This window comes from Condylura cristata, unplaced genomic scaffold, assembly GCF_000260355.1.
Source record: "Condylura cristata isolate star-nosed mole 26May11 unplaced genomic scaffold, ConCri1.0 scaffold00005, whole genome shotgun sequence".
NCBI classification, from domain to species: Eukaryota; Metazoa; Chordata; class Mammalia; order Eulipotyphla; family Talpidae; genus Condylura; species Condylura cristata.
In genome coordinates this window covers 32,380,673-32,394,043 of record NW_004567106.1, presented here as the reverse complement: position 1 = coordinate 32,394,043, position 13,371 = coordinate 32,380,673, and positions in this window count along the sequence as shown.

Genomic DNA, 13,371 nt, shown 5'->3' with positions numbered 1-13,371 from the left:
AGAACATATGGATTGAAGTCTGAAGTCACTATTTTTAGATATTTTTTCTTTTTCTTTACTTTAACCATTCCTTTAGTGTCTATTCACTAACTTTGGGGTGATTCTTGAAAGAGAATGGAGTGGGACTTCACTTTGTGAGAAAGGGGACATGCTATTATTCTTTGAATTGGATCCATTTAAGGCAATAATAGTGCCTTGTAATTAAAGGGAAAATTTAATGTTTTCTGAGCTATTATTTAAAATGCTACTTTGTTTATAACTCTGCAATTTGAGTTGTTTTTGCTTACTGTCTCCTCCCATGGGGGCGGTGGTAGGGGGAGGAAGCTTTAGTACTAAGTATTTTCAACATCCGTAAACTAGAATAGATTCCATATACATTAAATATTAAAAAGTACAGGTATAAAATAATTAGAAGAGTTGGATACCAAATGCAAAATAAATAACAAGGGAAGCTCAAAAACATGAAGAGGAGAAGATTGGCAAGGGCCCTGAGAACCCACTGAATGACCAGGGTGAGTCCACTGGACTTTCTTTTAGCATAAAATGTCCTAACTTGGAAGCTGGAGAATTCAGTAACCCAGGAATGTTAATGGGAACAGACAAAAGTGCTCCAAGAAATGCCTGTACTTTCCAGCCTTCACTAACAAAGAGGCAATCTCACAAGCCCAAAATGTTTACATATTTCCTACTCTTTCTAACAGAATACCATGGAAGAATGTGACTCTACCACCTCCGTGAGCAAAGGCCGGTTGGAAAGCAGTGACTTTTGCACTCAAGAGAATGACAACATATTCAAGTTCTTCTGGGGGGGTGGGGATCAAAGAAGTCTGTCTAGAGAACTATGACTTTCCTACCCATTTCACAGTAATAAGGAACCCCCAGCTCCTTAACAGGGAAGGCCATGTGGGGAACAGTAATAAACTGTGACCTCTCTGAGCCTATGTGGTATCTGCAGAGTCCCAGTGGGAAGCCTTCACTTCCACTGCCAGCAGTGGTAATAAGTTTTCCCTACCCCAAGAGTGTCAGTGAAGGCCAAGTGAAAAACATGGACTTCTAACACCTGCCAGTGACAAGGTGGCATCATATATCCTTGCCAGTTCTGTATCAGAGCAATTAGCTTGCATGTCCCCTCTTCATTCACATGTTGAAGTCCTAAGTTCCAGTACCTCAGAATGTGACAGCATTTGGAGATAGAGTCCTAGTGGCAATTAAGTTAAAATGAGGTATTAAGATGAGCCCTGATTCAATCTGACTGGTATACCTGAACGAAGAGGTAGTCAGGACACACAGAGAGACATCAGGGGTAGCAGACACAAAGAAAAGAAGCAGTCAGGTAGTGGCCATTTGCAAGTACAGAGAGAGGCCTCAGAGGAAGCCAATATTGCTAGTATATTGATCTTAGAATTCCAACCTATATAATGGTAATAAAATAAAAAAAATACCATCCAGCCTGTAATAGATTGTTATGAAATCCCTAGGAAACAAATATATAAGCTAAAACAGAAAATTTACAATCTCATAACATACATAATACCCAAAATGTCCAACCTGCAATCAAAATTCACTCATAACACCAAGATCCAGGAAAATCTTAATTGAATGTGGAAGGACAGTCAATAGATGCCAACAGTGAAGTTACAAAGATGCTATTTACTTTAAAGAAAAGGAAAAAAAATCATAAAGTCTCAGCAAAGAAATAGAAGATATAAAGAAAAACCAGATAGACATTTTGGAACTGAAAAATGCACTAACAGTAGTTTTTAAAAACTCAGTGAGGGAATCAGTAGCAGAAAGAATAGGACAGAAGAATCAATGACTTTGAAGATAGAGCAACATAAATTATCAATCTGAATAGAGTGAAAATAAACTGAAAATAATGAACACACCTTCAGAGACCTGTAGGACTATCACAAAATACTTTAAATTCTTACCATTATAGTTCTACAAAGAATAGGGCTTAGGAAAAAAAAAAGACTAGGAATTTCCTACATTTGGAAAAATGACACAAGTCTAGAGCAAGAAGTTCAGTGACTCTTAAGCAGATTAAAGCCACATGATTAGGGCTTCACGGTAGCTGGGGAAATCATTTGAATCAAATGGACTTAGCTGTTTATATTTGGGCAGGTCACTCCACCTCTCAAACCCTCAATTTGCTCATCTTTGCGGGGTGAAGACTCCATCGAACAGGCAAGGCACAGCTCAAAGCATACTAATATCATCTCAGAGGCTTCTAGATCGCAGTCTGAGATTCACAGCATTTGAAACAAAAACTGTTCTCTGGGGGAAGAAAAATGATTTATTCCTGTATCTTGAATTTTCATTTTACCCTGGTGGAGACTTTTGACTTCTCTGGCACACACCTTCCAGAGCAAATGAAATGGAGAGAAATCCCAGGGCATCTAGGGATTCCTGACTATCAATTCCCTAATAGATGCAGTCTTTCATCTATGTGCACCCATGTGAGAAACTTGTCTTTCTATAATTAAAACACATTGAAACACATTTTTGTTTTAAACATCCTCAGACCTGTGGGAGCTCGCTAAAAGAAGTGAGTGATAACTCCCCCATATCATATATATGTTAGCAAAGTTAAAAAATACCAGATGCCCTGTCTGCCAGGATTCATCTCTTGGAAATGACAATAGCCTGCTTCAGACTTTCAAACATATAATTTGTAAGCGATCTATTTTTACAAAGGGCAGGGAAGGGGTAGTAGGAAAGATATACAATCTCATTAAAATTTTCACGACTGCTTAATGAGGATGGATTGTCTTCATTTTACAGTTGATGAAACAGGGGTTCAGAAAGATTAAGCAACTTCTCCAAGGTCACATGGCACATTAATAGGGAAAATGAAATATAAAGCTAACTTTCTCTGAATGCAAAGTCCATGCTTTTAGTTCTGGCTATCGAAGTCCCCTGATACCACCAGAAACAGAAGAAAACAAAAACTACCAAATTTTAAATAGAAAAAAAGAATAGACACGGCTAAACAATAACAAAAATAGCATAATAGGTCAGACCCCAGGACAGTCTCACAGGGATAACCAGTGGGCTCAGGGGCTTTCCCTGCCTCTACCTCCCCCCTGGATCATTTGGAATCAGTTAAGTCCTCCTCTGAGCAGAGGAAGCACTGAGGAGAAACCTAGGCTCTACCTCACCTTCCAAGCAGGGAAGAGTCAACTGTGGAACCCGTGTGCAGGTGCAGATACACAGTAGAGGCCTGGTGAACTTGGACTTCAGTAACACTGGGAGAGGATTTCAGGTTTCACAATTTTCCCAGTTCTAACTTCACTGTTGTCACCACAGCTCTGTGGGACGGGCAGAGCTCAGTGTGGACTTCTACAGTAATTGAATTTGTTTTAGTGTTCTTGTTTAGCCAAATTGTATTGAGAACGTGCTTTATGCTAAGAAGTTCTAAATGAACTTATTATTATTATTTTGTAAATTAACCCAAAGGATAAAGCTAAGGCTCAATGAAGTTAGGCTAGTTGTTCACATCAATATTAAGTTTCAGAGCAGAGAGCAGGATCCCAATGTATCCAATTCTGAGAAGGGCTCTTCCCACCAGGCAAGAAGTGGTGGCTTTTTTCTGTAAAACCCGATAGTAAATATTTTAGTCTCTGTGGATTTTCCTGTCTCTTTCATAGTATTCAACTCTGTCCTTGCAGCATAAAAGCAGCCCGAGACAACTCATAGGGAATAATCATGCTGTGAGCCAATAAATCACTATTTACAGGAAAAGCCAAACTTGACACACAGGTGGTTTGCCTGGCCCTGCCTTCCCCTGTAGCCTCTGCCCATTCCTGCCCACCCTGCCCACCCCTGTAGCCCACTCCCTCAGTTCAGAGTGTCAACATCTTAGCCAGGTCTTTGTATTTCTCACTCACGATTTCTCCAACTCAATACAGAGCACCTAATTGCTTTTCCTTCTTCTTTTCCACATTGTAACTCCATGCAAAACCCAAACCTGAAAATCACTACTTTGGTTCCCAATTTTTCTCTTAGCTTGAAATTTATTACACGAATGAAAAAACAGGTGTGCTGATCCCAAAGGAGAAATTGCACATGTGTGTCTGTTGACATCATGGTTCAGTTCTCAGGCTTTCAAAGTCCAGGAAAAAGAAGCAGTGTGGCCAGAGGCCCCGGGGTGCTCCTGGGACTTTTGATAAGGTTGTCAGATTTGAGGTGACTGTGAGTGGCATCTTCTTGGCCATGCTGTCTTCTGGCCCCACCAGGACACAAAATGAAAAATGAAGAATCAGACAAAGGGTGTCATATCCTTAGGATGGGTACTGTGGGGCTTCTGCTTTGTTCTGTCACCTGCCCTGTGTGGGCACAGAAAAGGAGAATCTGATCAGACTGCTGTGTCACTCTCCCTTCTGGAAGATCCTCAGTGAGTAGTTTTTGTCTCCACATGCCAAGCACTGCTCTTGGCGCTGGATGTTTCCCAGTAAACATACAAAAGGAAAAGTTTTTGTCATGGACTAGATATTGTGTGGGGGGGGGAAGGAGAGGGAGGGGGGATGACAAAAGCAGAAGATATATCTATCATGTTTTAGATGAGGAAGAAAGGAAATGGGCTATTGGAGGTAAACTTACTGTTTTAGATAAGGTTATCTTATCTTAGATAAGGTTAACAGAAAAATAATTGTTGATGAAGTAGTCTTGGGCAAGCTCGAATGAGGTAGGAGAGTGAAGCAGGTAGGTACCTAAGGCTTGGCTTTTGGAAGGTGGAAAGTACATGTGCACAGCCTTGAGGTGGGGACACATCTGGCAAATTGGAGCCAGCAAGGCGGCTTGTGGAGACGAGGGCCCGGAGCGAGCGACAGACCGGGAGAGGGCACCAGGTGAGAACAAACATGGAGAAAAAGACCAAATATGCAAGTTTTTGTAGATCTTGGGAAGGATGTGGGGCTTTATTCCAGGTGAGGAGAGTAGTTATCGGGCTTTGAAAAGGGACAGGTCTTGCTTTGACAGTGTTTTTCAAGATTTGCCCCCACTGCTGCCTCTGTGATGGGAAAGAAGGCAGGAACACAAGGGCGACAGTCTCGGCGACTCTGACAGTGCAGAGAAGAGATGTTGCTGTGCACCAGAGCAGGAGCTGTGCAGAGAGTGACACAAGGTCAGTTTTGAGATACGTTTTTTAATGTAGAGTCATCAGACATTACTGATGAGAACAACGTGAGGTGAAGATGTGTGGAGTTGAGGCTGACTTCCAGGGATGGCAGGGACCTCACAACCTCTCCACCTTTTTTTTTTTTTTTGGACTGGCAATTGCTATGGCAACAAGCTGCCGTGGGTGTAGCCTGGCAGCACCTTGGCCCTGCTGCGGTGCTCATCACTTGCCTTCTGTCCTTGGGCACTTTTACAAGTCTGGCTGGTGGAGGAAGTTTACACGTTGGGGCAACTTTGACAGTGGTTGGAACAGGGAATGACTACTCACCTTTTTAAAGCGTCTGCACTGGAACTGAACCTCCAGGAAGCCGAAGCAGTAACTAGCTCAGTCGTATGTCCCTCCTTCCTTTATATTCTTTCGAGTCCCTCCCTCTACAGCCCTTAATTCCCTTCCCCAAATAACTACTTCCTCCAAGTAAGCCCTTAGCTGATACACAGTTAGAAGCTACCTAGCTACTGAAACACTAAAGACCGCAAGGGGGCAACCCTGAGGGCGGGATGATACGGCAAAAGGTATGAAAGTTGCCCTTAGACCTCTAAGTGGAGAGAGTGAAGAAGCGGCGGATGGCTTCAGTCTGGAGTTCAGGACACGGAACACAGAAGAAACCTCTGCTGGGTCGTGGGGTCGTGGCTGGCACTTTTGTGTTCTTGGGCTCCGTCAGTGTAATGGGTCTCCATCGTGCACCTCTCTGGAGTTGGTTATCCTTGTCATGGTGCTGAAGAGGATGCAATGAGGCAAAGACACAAATAGCAGCATTTTGCATGCCGTGGCGACACCTCGTCCATGCTCTCCTTGAGTTCCACCTCCAGCGGATACCATGTCCTCACAGAGAGGAGCAGTCAAAGCTGGCCATGGAAAGGGGGGCCTTTGCACTCCTGAGGTTTTGGGGAAAGAGAAAAGAAAATGAGGTGAGAGACTGTTGGGGGAGGCAGAAAGGAAGAGGGGTGTGGCCCCAGAAGCTCCACTCTCCGCTTCCCACCCCAGCCTGAGCCAAGATCACAGAGACACTGCAGAGACAAGGCATGGCTTCTGTTTTCATTTCCATTTTATTTGTCCAAATGAAAACTGCAATTACTGAGCAGTTATACATCCCCATGTGCAACAGGGATGCGGTCCCTGGCACATTTGCTATTCCCATTTGGAAAATTCACCCATAAAAGCATCAGACTTGCCTGCATTGTATGTGGAAATCTGCAATGTCATCCATTGTGCAAGGAATAAAAATTCACCCCGGGGTACTAATTTTAATAAGGTTTAATTAGACCAATTTGTACTAAGCTGAGGTTTCCACTCTGCAATTTGACAAGCAGCTTGAGCTTGTTCACTACGTTTTTATGTATGGGGATTTCTGTATCAAGCAAAAGGTCAAATGGAACATAAAATTTTATTCAAAAGACTCCTAAAGGCATAGTGAATTTCTATCACTGTGTGTGTGTGTGTGTGTGTGTGTGTGTGTAAGCTCTGTTTAGAATGTCCTTGCTGATGATAAAGCATGGTCTTGAGTTCCCGTGGACTCTCTCCCGCTGCAGTCTAGGACAGCAGGTAAAACTGCACTCCTTTCATGCAGACCTTGTTGGTAGCTGTGGCCTTCTCTCCTCCAGACTCAGAAAAGACTCCACAATCTCTAACACAGAACATAAACAAGAATTAAACTTCACTTGGTGTTGGCTCAAGAGATAAGCCATCTTGCCTGGGGATGACAAATAAATTATATCTATTACCCTTGCATCAGGAAATTGTTTTCTTATACTTTATTGCCTTTAAAATATACGGCTAAGTTGATGTCACTAATTGCACTTTGATGCCATGTCTCTGGCATTTCATCAGGGCCTTTAGAAGAAAAAAACTTGGTAAAATTCACTCATTTTGCTTGAGGGAAATAGCTGATGTTGTTCATCTTCATGAGAAACAGACTGGGGGTCCAGTTGAACAGTGCCTTCTTTCTCCAATAAATTTTGACATCAGAAATTCTAGGCTTTCTACCTCAACCTGGAAGGCATATTCTATACCCAGCAAAGGTTTCAGAGGGTCCCCGACCAGCCCATCCCCTATGCCGGTTCACCAGCCAGCACCTACATCATACACACAATTATGCGGACACAGGAACACCCACCGGTTCTGAAAGTATGCTCTGTCGAACCTGGTTCAGTGTTAAAATCCCCAAATTAGAGGTAGGCTTTTGACTAAAGATATGAAAAGTCAGAAGACTTGAGAAAATGTGGTACCAAAAACTGATAACACATAGACATCATAACCTCACAAACATACTTCTGACAGATTGAGTTTGAGAGAGAAGCCAGGTTGACAACCTTTTTCCTTAAGGGCCAGGCAAGAACTGGAGCACAAGATAATGCCAGAAGGGGAGGCCAACTTGGAATAAGCACTGAGGAGATGGTAGAGAGTAGCAAAGGACAACTGGGCTTAGGGCGAGGCGGAGAGATGCAAAGAGCTGAAAGGCAGAGGAAGGCAGAACCTGTAGAAGGGAAGGTGGCACAAAATAATAGCTGGCAGGATAATTTGCTTTAACTCAGGGACAAGTCTTAGGATGCTCCAGTGTGTTCTGTTCCTCTCAGTGGGAGAATTGTCACTAGTCTAGCGTGCTCTGCTCCAACTGTTGGCATCTTTGGCTGGAAACACTGAGATCCTGTGGTCTGTGAAAGGAACCTTTCCACTCCTTCCCAGAGACAGAGCTCGAGCAGAAAGGCCAAGGCCTGTCCTGCAGGCTCTCTGGGCCTGGTGGTGCTCCAGTGACCACATGCCTCACACATGTGCACACTCAGGCCTTTGACCACCAGGGGCCTACCCGGAGCCCCTGCTCTCATCCAGGGTCCAAGCACCAGGTCAGATCTGTACAGTCCCCAATATTCAGCCAACCCATGCTGTAAGAAGGCTGGCCCATTTGGAGTTTCGTTCTTACCCCCAGCAGCCTACACATCTGGATACCAGATTATTGCTTTGATGGAGCTCAGTGGAGGCTTTTAAAATAGGGACCCTGGTGCATGTGTTATAACAGGCATTATTCAGAAGACAATGTAGGTCAGACCATGCAGTTCATAGGGTGGATTTTAGGGCTGAATTTTATTTCCTTCCATTTTTTTTTAAGGCAACATTGATAAAACACATCTGTACAACCCCTGCATGACACAGCCCCTCGTACGTGAGCTGCAGAAACACAGACTTGGTTATATCAGTGCATCCTTGCTAATTGCATTACAGTTTCTCACTGTCTGGCTTTCTTCTCTCATAAGGGAAAAGAATTGTGTTCTTTTGCTTGAAGGAGCAGAAACAGGGAAGTTGCATGTGTTACTGATACAAAGATAATGAATGTTGTTAGGCAAGAAAAATAATATGTATTTACATTCTTCGGCAAACATAGCCATACACTTGTTCTCTGAAAACAGATAATCCAAATGAGCTTGCCATATGAACAATAAATCACATAACCAATTTCAGGGAAAACAAGTTTCACATAGGAAAAGTACATTCAAAATATATGCACTTGAAATCTATTAAATGTGAAATTTTAACATTTGATAAATTAGGTAGAACTTGGAATCCAATGGAATATAAAATTCCCAACATTTGAATAAAATTTTAGAAAGTTTTTTAAGATAAAAATATTAAAATGTGAACTATAAGTATTTTTTGTGACCATTTTGCTATAGATACAAATGTCAGATCATTATTTCAACTGATATGAGATTGTCAATTCCATCTCAATAAGTCAAGTTATTCACTTTAGTTAAATGAAAAAAACTACTAAAAAACACAATGTATCTATATCATATTGTTCTGCAGCACTTTTTCCCCAAGTAAAGGAAATAAATAAAAAATTCAGAGTGAGTTAACAGGGGAAAAGCCTTCCTTCCCTGGCTTTCACCTCCATTCCCAAAGGGCAGATGAAACTGCTAGATTCCCTCTGACCCTCTGAAAGGGGCATAGCAAATGTTGGCAGCCAGCTGGACATCCTGTCTGCAGTGATGCTTCTCTGGCCTCTGTCTTCATCTGCTTTACAAGTCACACAGTCATTGTGTGGCCCACGTCAAAGGCAGCGAAGAAAGGACACAGAGACCATGAGATGGAGGAGAGGCAGGGGGTGGGGTGGGGACCTCAACAGGCAAATTAACACCACAGTTTAGGGTCTGAGTTCATCTGTCAGCGCCTTTGAGGGGGATGACCTAGCATGCTGACAGACCATTGGAAGGATCTCTGCAGTGCATCACAGAAAGAGACAGCCATGTGGATGCATCATGGAAATGAGCTTGCTCAGGATGAGCTCCTCTGACTGTGAAAACAGATCTTCCCCAAGTTTCATCACATAAAAAAACACTGTGGAGAACATTCTTCTGGGTGATCTGCCTGCCAGTCTGCCCCTCTGTCATCCTGAGGTTCCAAGGGAGATAAGTAAGGTGGATGCTGTGGGAAAATGTATTTTGATGCCCTCTCCTCCACTTTCATTCCAGTCACAACCACTGAGGACAAGTGAGGAGAGAGAGACAAGCCACAAGATCGCTTCCCTCTGGTCGGACTGTCTTCAAGAAGGCAATATGAGGCCACAGAAGCAGCAGTGTCTCCTCATGTCTGTCTGCCGTGTGTGTGAACGTGGGCTCGGGAGCAGCGGCCCTCACAGGCAGCAGTGGCAACAGCCCAGACGGAGCAGGCCAGGCTTCTGGGGCCTTCCACTGCCCGTCATGCCTACCTAACCACCCACCCAGGCCAGAAGGAGCTGTTGAGTATCTGATTTAAACATCCAGTATCTGATCTTTTTAAATTACATGTAGGAACGTGGTGCAAATGACAATATAACAAATGGTATTAACATTCATGGAGCCAAAGTGAAAATTTTTCATCACCACAAACATTTGCTGCAGCCTAAAATTTCACATTGAAAGAACCCCTCAGAGCAATGACTTAGTGTGCCAAGGAAACAGAGAAGCAATTTGTACCAGTTTTAAGACATAGTAGGGATGTGACATCAAGTGGCTAAAATGTGAGAACAGCTCCCCGGGAATGCCACGTGGGCAGAGTCTCCCGACCTCTTACCAGTAGATGTGGCCAGAGCTGCTGTCACTAGCAGATCTGCTACGCGAACCCTAAGTATCCCTACCCCACAGTCAGGCCACAGCCAAGTCAGCAGGGCAGTGGCTACACATACCTCCTTTGGGCCCCTTCTGTTATAGCAAGCAGTGCCCAGCAGGACTGAAAGATGCCCTGATTCACTTACGGTCCACATCGAAGGCCATGTACGATGGTCCATAGGAGCCTCTTCCCTCTTCTTTTCTCACTCTAGATCCTCATAGGACACGTCAAGGATGCTGGAATACAACCAGATACAGGAAGCAAAGGGAACTCACAACAAACACAGTAATTTACTCAAGCCTTCCTGTGTTCACCCTGCCAGAAATCAAGGGAGACTGGGAAAGACCTCTCAGGTTGTGAGTGGCATTGCCACAACACACACACACACAAAATGCCCTGTGGGTTTGCAATGCCCCAAACATACACAAAAGTCTGTGGCTCCCTGAGCACCCCCATTCCCTCCCCAGTTCTCTGCTTGACTTTATTAGACAGTTACTTGTGCCTTAAACTCTCAGATTTCAAGATCCTTTCACACACACACACACACACACACACACACTCCTCTGCAGTCTGGTCAGCTCAGTAAGGTTCATCTCAGGAGTTGCTTTCCCTGGAGAACCTTCCTTGACATTTCTCTGAACAGAAAAACCCAAATTGGGCTTCTGACGCTCCATGTCCAGCTAAGTGTTCTGCTGAGTTACCAGGAGTCATTCATGTCATTCATGTCGGACTGTTGATTGTCTTAGAAAAGAGCATGTTTTCCCAAATGCTCAGGATAATTGTTGGGCTGAACTGAACACAGGGAAAGAAAATACTGATTTACAGCAGAAAACTGCTTGCATCTGCTCCCCTGTCAGTGCTCTGTGTGTGATGGACTGGCACCACCACCCATCACTGGAGCCAGAACGTGTCTACTGCTGCCCCATGTGTTTACAAAGACCTCTCCATTGCGTTGCCTACCTCTTCGTTCTGGCGCTCACCGTCCTCTTACATGAACTATCTCAGAGTCTCTGCCACCTGTTCTTTTGATTGAAAACCCCACCTCTATTCCACCTGCCAAAAAGAGACCCTGCTCGTATGATGCGGTCACTCACCACCACCCCACAGCCAAACCTGCTCTGCAGCACCTCTTCCCAGCTGGTGCCAAGTGGAAAGTGAGCGAGGGAATTGGGCATCCTGTCCCATCTTGGAACAGGTGAACAGAGCCTAAGAAGTTCCCAGATGTTATCTCTAGCTGCAAGCATTCCAGTGTATTTATCTCTATACCCAGCCATGTTATTTTCGGAGTGCACCACGATGCAAAATGCTTTGGGAAGTATTGCCCGAGTGACTGACCCCCTTAAGGCATTCTCCTTCTTAGCATGACTAGAAGTCTCTCTGCCTAACTCTTCCTCTGCTTAGCACAGCACCCCATTGTAGCCCCAGGTACAGTGCCCTGGCTGCCCCTTTGCCTGGGACCCTCTCCCCATTTTCTCAGCCAGGCTTACTGTTTTAGGACTCTTCTAAGACTCACCTGGATTTGTAACTTCTCCATCCTTTCCCCCACATCAATCTTTTCAAAGTTGGCTCTAACAGAATTAATATGAAAGGAAATGACAGTAAAGATGGGTCTCATGGGAGTGTTTGTCATTCAATTGATTTCATTAAACCCAATGTAGGAATGTGACTTTCAAACCAGAAAAGTCTCCTTAAAGGATGAAATGTCTGGGTTTTTAATTCAAGGTCAGTATAATCCTCAGCATTATTTTCCCTGTTTATTCATTCTTGGCCATTTGAATGTTGTCATTTTCAGAATCAATTCTGGATTCCCAAAAAGCTTGTATTCAGGATTTAGAATCGCAGACTATTTTTGCTTGCTCCTGAGGGTTGTTTGGAGGAGATAGCTAATTAAAATATCTTGGCGGCTATCCCTTAAGGCATTCTCTTCTCCCACACCAAGAGCTTTCCAGCTCACATCCTTGATATTTGTCAGATGCAGATGAATGTGAAAGACAAAGAGCAACAAAGGGAACAGAAACTCAACAGGGAGCTGCTGCAGCCATGAGACTCGGTCTGATTTTATTTATTCCAGAAACATTTATTGACTACCTACTGGAGTATTTTTCTTAATTAGGGTGATGTTTATTCTCTATACCTTTTTGTATGCCTGAGATGTTTCAACATAAGAAAGTGTTTTCCAGTCAAAACGGCTTATCCATGGAATGAAAGATGGGGGTCAAGCGCGGGGTCCTTCTCTTTCTCATTGGGAGGTGCTTGCTTATAAGCAGGTACTCAGGAAACACCAGGAGTAAATGGGGATATCTTTGACCTGAAAAGATGGAAGTCTCAGTGTGGCATCCTTTCAACAAAAATTGCTGTTGTCAATTTCAAAGATTCATTTTTCTGCCTAGTTCAAAAATTACTGTTTTTCACAGAGGGAGGGGCAATCGTATTTTTTTAAAGATTTATTTATTTATTTGTACAGAACTGGGGTACAGGCCAGAGATGCAGAGGGTGAGAGGATTCACCAGGGACAGAGTGGGGAGCAGAACAGGCAGATCGATGAAGCACACTGCTGAGGGGAACAGCGGGCGGGCTAGGAGAGGTCTGCCTGGCCATGTGGATCTCCCCAAAGGCAGGCGGGGATCGAACTCATGCAGAAGCGGCTTAAGCTTCTCTGTGCTGCGCTTAAACCTGCTGCACCACCAGGGAGGGCCTGGGGAAATCTTACTTTTATTAAGCACTTCATTCTGTGCACTCAGGATCGTAATTGTGCTTGTTTTTCGAGGACATTTGTCCCTCCTCAGATTCAATATTCATAGCTCATATTTGTAACTAATCATCAAAACAGGAATTCTATCATTGTAGACAGGCTATTACCCATCTTTTAATCATTTATGTACATACATCCATATATACACTCATTCATACACACATTCATATGTACACACTATGGAACCAACACTGATTAACCTGGGTTATATACATTGAGAGATGTAGAACATTTTTATTTCAAGTCATGTAACCCTGTAGGTGTTACCTTTGAGAACACACTGAAAACACCCCTTGTGAATAAAATGGGGTGACGTCTGTCGGACTATTGATTGTCTTAGAAAAGAGCATGTTTTCCCAAA